This window comes from Monodon monoceros, unplaced genomic scaffold (genome assembly GCF_005190385.1).
Source record: "Monodon monoceros isolate NGI ecotype Baffin Bay Population unplaced genomic scaffold, NGI_Narwhal_1 Super_Scaffold_11, whole genome shotgun sequence".
In the NCBI taxonomy this organism is placed as follows: Eukaryota; Metazoa; Chordata; class Mammalia; order Artiodactyla; family Monodontidae; genus Monodon; species Monodon monoceros.
In genome coordinates, this window is record NW_021703767.1 from 130,223,170 (window position 1) to 130,238,382 (window position 15,213).

The window sequence follows — 15,213 nt, forward strand, 5'->3', positions numbered from 1 at the left end:
CATATCTCTATTTCCACTCACCTTCTTTTCTCAATATTTATTTCCATTCCCACCAATAGAAGAAGAAATACAAACGTCAAGTCTCTTGATGAATACCAGATGATATCACTTCTATGTGGAATCTGAAATATGATACAAGTGAACTTATGTACAAAGCAGCAAGAGACTAACAGACATAAAGAACAGACCTGTGGTTGCCAAGGGGCAGGAGGGGTGCAGAAGGAAAGGATTGGTAGTTTGAGATTGGCAGATGGAAACTAGTATATATAGGATGGATAAACAACAAGGTCCTACTGCATATATAGCACAGGGAACTATATTCAATATCTTATGATAAACCATAATGGAAAGAATATGAAAAAGAATGTATGTATATATGTAACTGAATCACTTTTCTGTACAGCAGAAATTAACACAACATTGTAAATCAACTATACATCAATAAAATAAATTTAAAATAAAAAACAAATCTTCTTGAGATTTGGGTCCTCCTTCATAGTTCTGAGCAGCGAATTGAGTCTTCATCAGGGGCTCTCAGAGCACCCTTTCTGCATCCTAACAGCACACTTTTTGTCTTGTTCTGCCAAGTCTCTGTTATTGGTGGAGACGGTTACATCTGGGTAGTCCTTACCATTTTCCCTTCCTTCTTATTTCTCTCAGCCAGGAGATGTCCAAATGGATTGCTAGGAATTCCTCCATCCCTGGGAATTCCTGTGGTGATAAGCATAAGGGTTGGGAGAGTTTTTACAGCCTCTCCCAGCTGCTGACTGTACCAATTTGTTAGTGATTATTCCCAGATCCACTGACTCATTTTCTTTATCCAGCTCTGGTTCTGCCAAGCTGCACCAGAATCTTCTCCCCAATACCCCTGGCTCAGCCGCCATTTTTATAAGTTCATATCATAATGTTGGTTGTGGTGGTTCTTTTTACTTTTTGAATAATGTGTCATTGTTGTTATAATTATTGTTATGTATTGGGGGGAGGGAGATTCTATTACCTGCTGTCTTTATCTGCCAGAGCACTTTTTTTTATTATGGAGTATTAGGTTTTTATTAAACTTAGAGGTGCCCCGAGCTGGCTGTTTACAGCAACAGTGATCATTTATTGATACGTTGCATAAGTCTGAGGTTGGAGAAAGTCGAGGGATTAACACTAGTGCACTTGAAATAGTCCCATGTGGCATTGCCCAGATGCTAGGAAATACTCTTACTGAAGGTTCCACCAGGAAAACTTTCTCTGCCTTTGGGGAATATCCACATGAAACAGTAAAAATGGCTTGAAGTCAAATGGTGTAGTGAAGAAATATGAGCTCCAAAGCCAAACAGGCTTAGGTTAAATCCAGCCTTTACCACACACACGTATGTGGCATTTAACTACCTTAACTTCAGATTCCTCAGTTTTAAATGGGAATAATGTCCCTTGTTGTGTAAACTTATGGGGAGGATTCAATGGGACGGCACTTTCACAGCATTGGGTCTGCACCCGACACAACCCTGGTGCTGGGAAATGTGGTTCCTGCTTGTCCCCTGTCCTTGCTGCCCTCCTCTATTCTTTCTGATCTGCAGACATGGTCAACAGGAAATGAGGAAGGAAGACAGGGAGATGATTTTCTTGCCTTATATCATGATCTCGTTTAACATAAAGAGTATGAGGTGAGATCAAGTTGTGGGCAGGTGGGAAGGTATTTGCCTTCTGATCTATCCGTAGATAGTATGTATATTTTCCTTTAAAATTCAATTTGTGTAAAATCCAGAAAGTCATAAAAAAAGTGACTATATACTAAACTACTTCTTCTCCCAGCTCTTGACAAGGCTCCAACAATGTTTAATACATATTAATAAAACATAGGTGCAAAAGGCCGAGGTATTTGATTTTAGATGATTTGCAGTGGGCATAATCCTCTCTGCTTGCCCCTAGTCACTGGTTTAGAAAATGGAATCTCAGGCAGAGAACTGGCTGATAGAGGCCCTGGCAAGGAAGGCAGGAATGTGATTTTATTAGAATCTAATATTCTACTCATCTGCCCTCCAGAGGAATAGTCCTGAGTGGGATCTGGCCATTTTCCTCTGTTGAGTGAGAAGAATGATTTGAAAGGCTCGAAGAAGTATAGATGAGCTTTTAAAAAGTCTCTTTCAGTTAATAAATCTAACAGGAATGTAACGCTTAATTTGAGTTTCCCCAAGAGCTAGCCCTGAGACAAGGATTTTGGTGCAGATAGTTTATTTGGGAAGTGATCCTAGGAAGCAGAAGTGAGGGCAGTAGACTTAGAGGGTCAGAAAGCCGGTAAAGCTGCATTTATGGAGGGTCACCACTGTGGGCCACTGGGGTTCGGTTTCAGTGAGGGCCCCTAAGAGACTATGGAGAAGATACCAAGAATCATCTTACACAAAGACAAGAAAAATGGGATATTTATCTACAAATTTCTATCCCTCTTTGAAACATTGACTTACTTATATTCTAGCCACCCCATGCCAGTGGCCGGAGTATCCCAGACACAAATGCAGGCAGCCCTCTGTGTGTATGAACTGTCTGCAGATTATCTCAGATGTGAGCAGAGATATTGTGGATCCACACTAAATGGACCCAAGTCACATGAATTTTTGTCTTATGGATATCTCTGGAATCACACAGCCCTTCCATCCTCACTGTCACCACCTGTGTTTAGACCACCATCATCTTTCACCAAGATCACTGCCACCATCGTAAGTAAATAGTCTCCCTACTTCCTGTCTCCTCACCTTTAATCAGTTCTCGACCCAACTCCTAGAAGGAGTTTCTAAGATAGAAATAAAATCATGCTAGTCCCCTTTTAAAATTTTTTCAATGATTCCTTAAAGTCCACTCTTCAATGACCTTATAAGATCTTCCATTATCAGCCCCTTCCCCCTCTTGATTCTCATTGAACCCTGTGCCATCTCTTTTTTCCATCTCTTGCCCCTCCCTCACCCTGCCCTCTGTCTCTCTCTTCCAACTCTCTCCCCAGTCACTTTTATCTCCTGATACAACCATTTCTCTGCCTTTTCCTCCTCCCTCACTTCCATTTTCCTGGCCAACGTGTACTGACCCTTCAAGTCTGAACCTAAATATTACCTCTTCAGGAAACTTTTCCATTTCTGTTTCTTTAGACCATGTTAACTCCCCCAGCCTGATGCTTCCATACAACCCTGCAAATTCTCTATCATAATCACACCATGCTTTATTAGAGCAATCTGACCATGACCATCACACCCTTACAATATCAAGTCTATTTTCTTCCCCCCTTATCTCTCCAGTGACAGGAGGAGTACCTGGCATATAGCAAGTGCTCAGCAAATATTGAATGAATGAATGACGATTAACACTTGCCTTTGATTATGTGCTTCTGTATTCCCTGAAGGAAGGATTCAGGAAAAAAAGTGAATCATGAATAGATCGCCATGCTCTTGTGGTGACTCTAATAAGAGGCTGTGAAACGTAGTGTCTGTGCCATCCTTGTTCTCATTTCTGATGGATGGAAAAATATTTACAAAATAAAGGTGGGTTTGAAGTCTAGTTGACTTGATATCTATAAAAAGCAGAGATATTATGATGTGTTGAATCACTTTCTACAAATTTGATGGCCTGAATCACTCCCTTAAATGATCTGGCTGACATCTTTCTTTATCCTACTTGCACTGATTTTCATTGTAAAACTGGTTAATATTGGCAGGACGGAGCTGAATAGTAAAATCTCTGACATGCTAAATCCAGAAAGAATGTTTTGTTTCAGTACAGAAAGAATGATGTTTATGCTTGAGGGTTTCAGTTTGGGCCTCATCTGAAAGCTACCCTTTTTGTCCCCAAAGAACAGAATGTCAAATGCTTTTCCACTGATGCAGAATAAGTGAAATACAGAGGCTTCCAGTGAGAATAATACAGAAATGAAAAACAAGATCAAAGAGAGAGAAGCCATTCCCAAGGCCAGGAGCAACCAGCAGCTGGAACTGGTAGAACACGTTTGAAGAACTGCTCTTTAGAAATAGTTGATGAAGGCTCTGCATTTAAAATGTTAACTTTGAGTGATTATTCATCAAAAGGCTGCAAAGTTTCTGTCAGTCATGTTAAAGTAGCCCTACTCTGAGGGCTGTTGCATCACAGAATGATGTTGAGAAGAGGCTCATCAGAATCTGTATAATGTGAGAAGACTACATATTGAGAGAAGACCACACAGAGAACGTATGTGCTCCTGTGAATCATCATGAATTCAGTCATGGAAAATGATGTGGTGACAAATGTAGAGTCGTTGTTAGCTGTGGCTGGTACCCATGACTCTCTCTTTTTTTTAAGACTTGTTCTGAGGAAAGACCTTCTTTTTTAAAAAAATTATTTTATTGAGTATACTTGATTTACAGTTTTGTGTTAATTTCTGCTGTACAGCAAAGTGATTCAGTTATACATGTATATAAATTTATTTTCATATTCTTTTCCATCATGTTATCACAGGATATTGAATACAGTTCCTTGCGCTATACAGTAGGACCTTGTTATTTATCCATTCTATATATAATAGTTTGCATCTGCAGATCTCCGATTCCCAATCCATCTGTCCCCAACACCCCTCCCCCTTTTTACCACAAGTCTGTTCTCTATGTCTGTGAGCACATGACTCTCTTCTCAATGGTACCCCGATGTTCATTTAATTGGCCACTACTTCCTTACACAACCCACTTATTTGGGGAGTGGGAAGCTTAAGCCATCATCACGTCACATTATCCTGGCCCCAGTATTGACTCTTTGATGGCCATATGGCCTAAGTGATCCAATCAGAACAAACCTTGTAAATTTTGCTTAGGGTTTCTGGACAAAAGTGTTTTCTCTCATCCTCCGGATCTGTGAATGTGTAGTCTGAGCAGTTACAACTACCTTACTCTGTCTTACAGCAGTAAGACATAGCCAGCATTTCTGGATAAAACCCACCTGATTATTATTCTGCTTCTGGAATCTTCCAAATACATAAGTCAATCAATTCATGATTATTTACCTTAGTTTATGTTCATTTTTCTGTTACTTATTACCAAAAATATTACAACTTTGTTTCCTTATATACTGAGTCTTAAAAACTATGAAAATTCTTTTGAGGCTAAACCATACATAAGAAAGAATAACAACATATGATTTGTGTATTCAATTAGTGTTTACTGAGAGTCTACTATGTAAAAAGCTCCATGACAGTCTTGGGTATACAATGGCAGATGAAATAGACAGTATGTTAAGGGATACAGGTAGTTAAACGAGCAAATACAGTATTGAGTGGTAAATGTTATAGTAGGGTAAGTACAGGCTACTTGTGGGCCCATAATAAGGCCATGTTATGTGGTTTAGGATATTCAGGGCAGGATTCCCAGGAGGAGGGAAATTTTTTTTCTAAAACTTGTGTGTGTGTGTGTGTGTGTGTGTGTGTGCTTGTGCATGCACGCATGCATACATGCTCATGCACTTCAAGGGAATTCCCAGCAGAGAAAATAGCATGTGGGTGGGCTCAGAAATAGAAGCAAAAAGTGAAAGAAATTCAGTTTGGCTAAAGCACAGATGTCAGGAGCTGGACAGGGTCATGGTGTGAGACAAGCCAGAAAAATAGAAAAAACTGGGCCATGCAGGAACTACTTGGCCATGTTAAGGAGTTCAGACTCTCCTGAGAGTAATAGAAAAGGGCTGCAGGGTGTTAAACAGAGGAATGTCATGATCTAATTCACTGTCTTGTGGATCCAAAGAAAGAAATAATGAACTAGAGGAGTGACAAATTCAAGGCCAGACAAGGAAGTTGTCAAAAATGCAGGAGTTAGGGGAATGGGGCTATTAAGGATTAATTAAACCACTTTTATACAGGTTGTGACAAAGAAAGTTAGAGGATATGCATAGGAGACAAAAGGGGAAAGGTTTGGAGAGAGACATGGCACTGTTGCCAAAGTATTGGCCCTCTGTGCAACGATGTCAAAAAGAAATACGGAGACAGAGTTTTGGAGGAAAGAGAAAGAGTAACTTTATTTCTTTGCCAGACAAAGAGGGAACTCAGCAGGCTAGTGCCTCAGAAACTGTGCCCACCCTTGAGGGGCTAGTGAGGAGTTTTATGGTGCTCAAGGAGCAGGGCATGATCAGCTCGTGGACAATTCTTGGATTGGTTGGCATTAAGGTGAAATTTTAAGCATAATTAACCTTCTGGTTTCAATCAGTCTAGGGTCTATGTTCTTGTGGTCAGCAATTTTCATCTGGTGGGGGTCTGCTTCTTGAAAAAACAACTTAGAAATGTGTGTCGGGCATTTATCTGTATCTTTCAGGGAACTGAGAGTTCAGTGATTCTGTGATGTGGCAGAATTACAGTCTAAATTGTTACTAGTTTCCCAACCAAACAGCTATTCTGTTTCTCCATCTTCACGTTTCCCAATCATTAATTCTTGAGTCAGCATTTTACTTCAAAACACAAGGACACAGGGGTTTGTACATGGTTTCAGCACAAGGAGGGATGGAAGAGTGGGCAGAGCCCCACAGGGAGGGAGAAAATGAGTGCTGAATGGTTATGCCCAGAGTGGCCTTGCTTTTAAGGGAGAAACAAGTCAGTTTGTCAAAAGCAAGTCATTTGTCAACCTGAGGTGATTACACATTTACACCAAGGTGAATGCATTTGTTTTAGACTGTTATTGAAGTTAAAAAATAGCTGTCTCTCACCATTCTCTCCATTGAATAGATCATTTTCTACAAAGGTACATACGTGCACCCACACTGCTCACTACCTGGGAGACAGCTAGGAAAGGAACTCTAGTTTTACCACATTTAAGTAACTGTGACACTCAGTTGTGTTGGTTTTGTTCTTCTTTTCATTCTGTGGGCAGGGGTTCAGTGGAAGCAGTAGAGGCCTTGGATTTATTCAATTTTTGGGTTGACTCCTGACTCTCTCCACTTACTGTGTGATCTTGGGACCTTATTCAATCTCTCTATGCCTCAGTTTTCTTATATCTTAAAAAGAAATATGACTATCTACTTGTATCAATTCACTTTTGATATATAACGAACCACCTCCAAAACTCAGTGGCTTAAAGTGTGAAGTATTTATGAGCTCATACTTTTGTGCAGGCTTGGCTGTTTTGGACATAGCTCATTCACGTGTCTATGACCAATCGAGGGCTGGCTGGAGGCTGGTATGCTAATCTTGCCCAGGTTGTCTCACATATCTGGGTTTCAACTGCAGCAGCTCATCTCCACTCATCTCTAACTCACCTTCCAACAGGATGGCCTGGACTTCTCCTGGTGACAGGGTGAAAATGTGCCAGTCCTCTTAGAAGTCTAGACTCAGAGCTGGCACCAAACTTTTTCTGCTTTCTATTGGCCAAAGCAAGCCACAAGGCTGGCCTAGATTTAAGAGGGTGGACAAACAGATTCCTCTACTCCATGGGAGGAGTTGTAGAGGCACACGGCAAGGGATACATCCACATATATATTTTCATATATATGAAGGAGAAGAATAGTATCAATTTTTTGGAATCTCCCACACTCTTACCCTGCACTGTTGGGAAAAATCAATGAGAACACACCTGAAGAGACCTAGTACAGCACCTGGTACACAGATGCTCAGTACCTGTTAATGTCTCCCTTCCTATAAATACCAACAGCAAGATCAGACACAATGGAGATCACCCCCTGCACGGTGCTGCAGGAGGAGGTGACAGAAGCAAAACAGATAAACTTTTTATACATGCCTCAGCATTACTTATGCCTTTGCCAATAGGCAAGTGTTTTTTAAAAAGATTTTCAAAAGAGCAAAATTACAGGCCTTACTTTTAGAAAAAGGAGGCAATGTGGTCTTTCTCTGGCTCATCTTTCCTTTTCCCCCCAAGAATACCCTCAGAATGATAGGACTTTACATTCTCTTCTCTGGAGGAACAATGTGTTATTTTGGTCTGCCTTTGATCACCAGTGATTCACTTTAAATGCGGCGCTGCTGGAAAAATGGAGAAAGCAGACTTGCAATCAGAAAAATGATTAAGTACAAATGGCATCCTCTGACTTTCTGTCCTTGTTTCCCAGGAGTTTTTTGGTTTTTTCTTAATTCCTTTGCCCTATGAGAACCAACCAGTCTGGGAAATGTGGGCTGGGTCCTAATTCTTTGGCTGTTCACATCAATATTGTCTCTGAGTTCTGTGGAGTTAACTGGGGAATGTCTTCCTATGGAATTTGCCCAGGAGACATTTGACTTAAAGATGTCAAGCACATAAAATGAGGCTTTTGCTGACAAAGTAGGCAAAAATGATGCGTTAAGTTAAATTACCATTAATTTCACAAAATGTACCCAGAGCCTGAAAATTTTGCAGAGGCTTCACTTCAACTAGTATAACTTTATCCTAAGGAAACAAGTGGAAAAGTTGTGTGTTATTTATTTATTTTATTATTTTTTAAACATCTTTATTGGAGTATAATTGCTTTACAATGGTGTGTTAGTTTCTGCTTTACAACAAAGTGAATCAGTTATACATATACATATATCCCCATATCTCTTCCCTCTTGCATCTCCCTCCCTCCCACACTCTCCATCCCATTGCTCTAGGTGGTCACAAAGCACCGAGCTGATCTCCCTGTGCTATGCGGCTGCTTCCCACTAGCTATTTTGCATTTGGTAGTGTATATATGTCCATGCCACTCTCTCACTTTGTGCCAACTTACCCTTCCCCTCCCATATCCTCAAGTCCATTCTCTTGTAGGTCTGTGTCTTTATTCCCGTCTTGCCCCTAGGTTCTTAAAGATTTTTTGTTTTGTTTTGTTTTAGATTCCAAATATATGTGTCAGCATACAGTATTTGTTTTACTCTTTCTGACTTACTTCACTCTGTATGACAGTCTCTAAGTCCATCTACCTCACTACAAATAACTCAATTTTGTTTCTTTTTATGGCTGAGTAATATTCCCTTGTATATATGTGCCACATCTTCTTTATCCATTCATCTGTTGATGGACACTTAGGTTGCTTCCAGTCCTGGCTTTTATAAATAGAGCGGCAATGAACATTGTGGTGCATGACTCTTAAAATTATGGTTTTCTCAGGGTATATGCCCAGTAGTGGGATTGCTGGGTCGTATGGTAGTTCTATTTTAGCTTTTAAAGGAACCTCCATACTGTTCTCCATAGTGGCTGTATCAACTTGCATCCCCGCCAACAGTACAAGAGGGTTCCATTTTCTCCACACCCCCTCCAGCGTTTATTGTTTGTAGATTTTTTGATGATGGCCATTCTGATTGCTGTGAGATGATATCTCATTGTAGTTTTGATATGCATTTCTTTAATGATTAATGATGTTGAGCATTCTTTCATGTGTTTCTTGGCAATCTGTATATCTGCTTTGGAGAAATGTCTATTTAGGTCTTCTGCCCATTTTTGGATTGGGTTGTTTGTTTTTATGATATTGAGTTGCATGAGCTGCTTGTAAAATTTGGAGATTTATCCTTTGTCAGTTGCTTCATTTGCAAATATTTTCTCCCATTCTAAGGGTTGTCTTTTGGTCTTGTTTATGGTTTCCTTTGCTGTGCAAAAGCTGTGAAGTTTCATTAGGTCCCATTTGTTCATTTTTGTTTTTATTTCCATTTCTCTAGGAGGTGGGTCAAAAAGGATCTTGCTGTGATTTATGTCATAGAGTGTTCTGCCTATGTTTTCCTCTAAGAGTTTTATAGTGCCTGGCCTTACATTTAGGTCTTTAATCCATTTTGAGCTTATTTTTGTGTATGGTGTTAGGGAGTGTTCTAATTTCATTCTTATACATGTAGCTGTCCAGTTTTCCCAGTACCACTTATTGATGAGGCTGTCATTTCTCTATTGTATATTCTTGCCTCCTTTATCAAAAATAAGTTGACCATATGTGCATGGGTTTATCTCTGGGCTTTCTATTCTGTTCCATTGATCTATATTTTTGTTTTTGTGCCAGTACCATACTGTCTTGATTTCTGTAGCTTTGTACTATAATCTGAAGTCTGGGAACCTGATTCCTCCAGCTCCGTTTTTCTTTCTAAGATTGCTTTGGCTATTCGGGGTCTTTTGTGTTTCCATACAAATTGTGAAATATTTTTTCTAGTTCTGTGAAAAATGCCAGTGGTAGTTTGATAGCGATTTCATTGAATCTGTAGATTGCTTTGGGTAGTAGAGTCATTTTCCCAATGTTGATTCTTCCAATCCAAGAACATGGTATATCTCTCCATCTGTTTGTATCATCTTTAATTTCTTTCATCAGTATCTTATAATTTTCTGCATACAGGTCAGTTGTCTCCTTAGGTAGGTTTATTCCTAGATATTTTATTCTTTTTGTTGCAATGGCAAATGGGAGTGTTTTCTTAATTTCACTTTCAGATTATTCATCATTAGTGTATAGGAATGCCAAAGATTTCTGTGCATTAATTTTTTATCCTACTACTTTACCAAATTCACTGATTAGCTCTAGTAGTTTTCTGGTAGCATCTTTAGGATTCTGTATGTATAGCATCATGTCATCTGCAAACAGTGACAGCTTTACTTCTTTTCCGATTTGGATTCCTTTTATTTCCTTTTGTTCTCTGATTGCTGTGGTTAAAACTTCCAAAACTTTGTTGAATAATACTGGTGAAAGTGGGCAACCTTGTCTTGTTCCTGGTCTTAGTGGAAATGGTTTCAATTTTTCACCATTGAGGATGATGTTGGCTGTGTGTTTGTCATATATGGCCTTTATTATGTTGAGGTAAGTTCCCTCTATGCCTACTCTGTGGAGGGTTTTTATCATAAATGGGTGTTAAATTTTTTCAAAAGCTTTCTCTGCATCTATTGAGATGATCATATGGTTTTTCTCCTTCAGTTGTTAATATGGTGTATCACACTGATTGATTTACGTATATTGAAGAATCCTTGTATTCCTGGGATAAACCCCACTTGATCATGGTGTATGGTCCTTTTAATGTGCTGTTGGATTCTGAGTTATATGTTTTTTAAAAATAGACTTTAATTGGGTTTAATTTTAGATTTATGGAAAATTTATAAAGAGATTTCAGAGAATTTCCATATACTTCTCATCCGTTTTCCCCTAATGTTAAGAGATTATGTATATTCCCATGGGACTTTTGTCATAACTAAGCAATCAACATTGGTGTATTACTATTAAGTAGACTCCAGGTATATTTGGATTTCACCAGCTTTTCCATTAGTATTGTCTTTCTGTCCCAGGATCCAGTCTAGGAGGCCACATTGCACTTATTGTTGTCTCAATATCTTCTGGTCTGTGACAGTTTCTCAGGCTTTCTTTCTTTTTTCCTTTTTTAATGATATTGATAGTTTTGAGCTGTACTGGTGAAATATTTTATAGAACTTCCCTCCATTGTTTTGGTTTAATGTTTTTCTCATGATTAGACTGGGGTTATGAATTTTTGGAAAGAATACCACAGAGGTGACCATCTTGGTATTCCTGTCACATCAACTCAGGGGTACATGATATAAAAGCATGCTGTGGAAGCATAGCGTACAAGAGTGAGGAACTGGAAAAAAAATGCTCAAAACAGGGAATTCATTTATTATCTTTTGTCATGTCCATATATAAGGATATCTCATAGTCCTTATACATTATGATGTAGGTTAATATTTTTAGACATAAAAAGCAGGTTGCAAAGCAGGAGATACAGTAAGATTTCATTTAGTAATTAAAAAATATCTTTATGTATATGTGTTTTAAAAACTCTGCTCACTGCCTCACAACAACCCTACAGGGAAGACACTGTCAAACCAGAATATGCCCTTGAGGGCCCTGAGGTCTGCTCATGACTATAATAGCAGTGTACTTTCCTCCCCAGGAGCCAGTGTCCATGGCCACATGGCAGTTGATCCTGTGACCTGGGAAGCAGAAAGACACCTTCCACCAGAAGGAATAGGTGTTTTTCAAAGGTATGAACTACATGATGGGGCTAATGATGTCTCCTAGATTTATTGCAAAGAGTAAACAAGGTAACATGTATGAAAGTATTTGACCCAAAAGGTAATTATGGATGTTGGCCATGGGAAGAGTGGGTCATATGGGGGAGGGAATTCTGCCAAGGCAATTCCTGTTCTTCCTTTAAATCTCTTTTGTGGACACATGGACTCATTTTTTCAGAAATAACCCTCTGCATGTTGGTTGCCTGAGCCCACAGCCCAGAGGCCTTCCTTTCCATGGGTGTCAATGGGGGCTGATGGTGTCATTAGTCCAGGAAGTGGAAGTAAACTCCCGACCAGGGGGTCCTGTGGATGACCCTTCTGGGGTTCCTTTTCTGTTCTATGCTTTGCACTTTACTATACAGTTCTGAAGAACAAGGGCAATGTTTTGTCAACCACAGTGTCTAAGATGGTGTTTGGTACAGACTAGATGCTCAAAATGTGTTTAATTAGTAAAACTAGCAAGACAAGTCTTCTGTAATATTGAAGCCTCCTCACATCTTTTTCACCTTCTTTCCTCTTTTCCCCTTTAGGAACTTTAGTGTGATCTAACTGCCTCATCATCTCTTGTTGAAACTCTTAAAACTGACCATTAGGAACTCAAAGAACTTTTCCCACCTCTGGGCCTTCATATTTGCTGTTTCCCATGCCTGGAATGTTCTTCCCCCTGGTCGCTGCATGCCAGCTCCTTCTGACCTTCAGTCCTCAGCTCATAAGCTTCTTCCCTAGAGAGGCCTTGTTGGCCATGCCTGCTCTCGACTTGGAGCCTTTGTTCATGTTGTTTTCTTGTTTGGAAAGCTTTTTGCTCTAAACTGCCTGGTCAATTTCTACAGCTTATGAAGATGAAGATAAATGTTATCGGTCTTTTCTATGGTAGAAAAGAATCAAGACCATCAAAAAAGTGGTTCAGAGGATGGAATGAGAGTCTTGAAGTAAGCATGTATGGAGTAAGCATGGAGAAGAATCTGATGGCACTCACTCATTAGGGGAATTTCATTATGCAGTTGTGTCAAGCCAAGCAGATCTGGATTCAAAACTCATCTCTATAATTAACTGGCTATGTAGATTTTGACAAGATACTTAGTATCTCTCAGCCTCAATTTGTTATCTACGAAAAATGGAGAGCTGGGCTTCCCTGGTGGCGCAGTGGTTGAGAGTCTGCCTGCCGATGCAGGGGACATGGGTTTGTGTCCCGGTCCTGGAAGATCCCACATGCCGTGGAGCAGCTGGGCCCGTGAACCATGGCCACTGGGCCTGCGCGTCCAGAGCCTGTGCTCTGCAATGGGAGAGGCCACAACAGTGAGAGGCCCGCGTACCGCAAAAAAAAAAAAAAAAAGGAAAGCTATACATATTACCTTATTGGATTGTCATGAGACTTAATTATGATTATGTTGTAAAATCATTCAGCCAAGTTTCTAGCAGATAGAATAGGCTCAAATATTATTTTCCTTTTCTCTCGCTACACACCAACGTTTCCTCTAGGATAATGCAAAAGTACTCTTCAGCCAAATTATAAAATAAGGGATAATTATTTGGGGCACCATTAATGCCCCATCTCCCCAATTTTGGCCCATGTGGCATATTGAAAGGAATGATTAATAATTATCTCTTTGTGGGTATATATATTGTTTTGTTTCTTTTAGCCAGGATCTTGTTCTCAACTCTGTCTGAAGTAAAGAAAACCGGAAAGATGCTTACTTATCCAAAGCTATTGATAGAAAATTGTCCAGATAACTTTCTGAGGGTATATCAGTTAGAAATACTATTTGGTTGTTAGTAATAAAAAGCTGAAAATAGTGACTTGTATCAACTAGTGGTTTTATTTTTCTCATAATAAAATTGGTGACAATGTGGTTGCCTTCATGATATCAAAGACCCAGGTTCCTTTTATCTTTCTGCTGAGCCTGCCTTGGCAAATGCTTGCTTCTTTCTAGTCACATGATGGCTGATCCACCTTCAAATTCAGGTAGAAAAAAGGGATGGCTATAGGGGTTAGAAGATAAAGGTACAGGCCAGTACCCAAAGGTATCTCCCTCCTTTTTAAGACTATCTCAGAAACTGCTCTGTAACTTCCACTGACATCTCAACAGTTAGACCAGTGTTGCAAAGCAGAACTATCTGCAATGATGGAAATGTTCTGTATCTGAACTGCCCAAGATGGTAGCTACTAGCTACTTGTGACTATTAGCATTTAAAATGTGGCTCCTGTAACTGAGGAAATGAATTTTTTTTTTTTTTTTGCGGTAAGCGGGCCTCTCACTGTTGTGGCCTCTCCCATTGCGGAGCACAGGCTCCGGACGCGCAGGCTCAGCGGCCATGGCTCACGGGCTCAGCCGCTTCGTGGCATGTGGGATCTTCCCGAACCGGGACACGAACCCGCGTCCCACGCATCGGCAGGCGGACTCTCAACCACTGTGCCACCAGGGAAGCCCCTGAATTTTTAATTTTACTTAATTTTAATAAATTTGAATTTAAGCAGCTACATGTGCTAGTGGCTATCATATTTGACAGTGCAGGGCTAGACCTTTGACACATGACTATTCCGTCTATAAGAAAGGCTGGGAAATGTGAGTTTGGGGCTGACACATGGCCACCTCCATCAAATTGTGCTTTTCCTAATAAGGAAAAACAAACAAATAAAAACAATTACAGGCTAGGCAAATAGCTGTCTCTACAACAGAGTGATAGTTGCATGCTGACACTCCTTAAACCCAAAGGAATGGGAATCTTGATTGGTTCATCACAAACATGAGGAATGTTGTAGCAGAGCAGACATGATGTACCTGAAAAGCAGAATCCCAGAGCTGAAGTTCAATTCAAATATCTTCTTTTCACAATGAGGAAACTGAGGGGTGACTGAGAGGCCTAATTAAGAGGTAAATGGCAAATGCAAAGTATCACATATAGAATGGATAAACAACAAGGTCCTACTGTATAGCACAGGGAACTAAAGTCAATATCCTGTGATAAACCATAATGGAAAAGAATATGAAAAAGAACATATATATATGAATCACTTTGCTGTACAGCAGAAACTAACACAACATTGTAAATCAACTAAACTTCAATAAAGTAAATTTTTAAAAAAGAGGTAAATGGGATAATCTGCTCTGAAATAATAGAGAGATGATCTAGTGTTTTTTAAAGCATCACCCATGGTAAAATACAAAATCTCAGAAAGAAAATGCTCTCTGCCAATGGTTTTTAAAATGCGATGAAGAGCTAAAGAGATTTTGATGCCACCTATTGGTAGACAAAAGAATAGGGCACTCCTTCATGGCTGGCTTGTGAT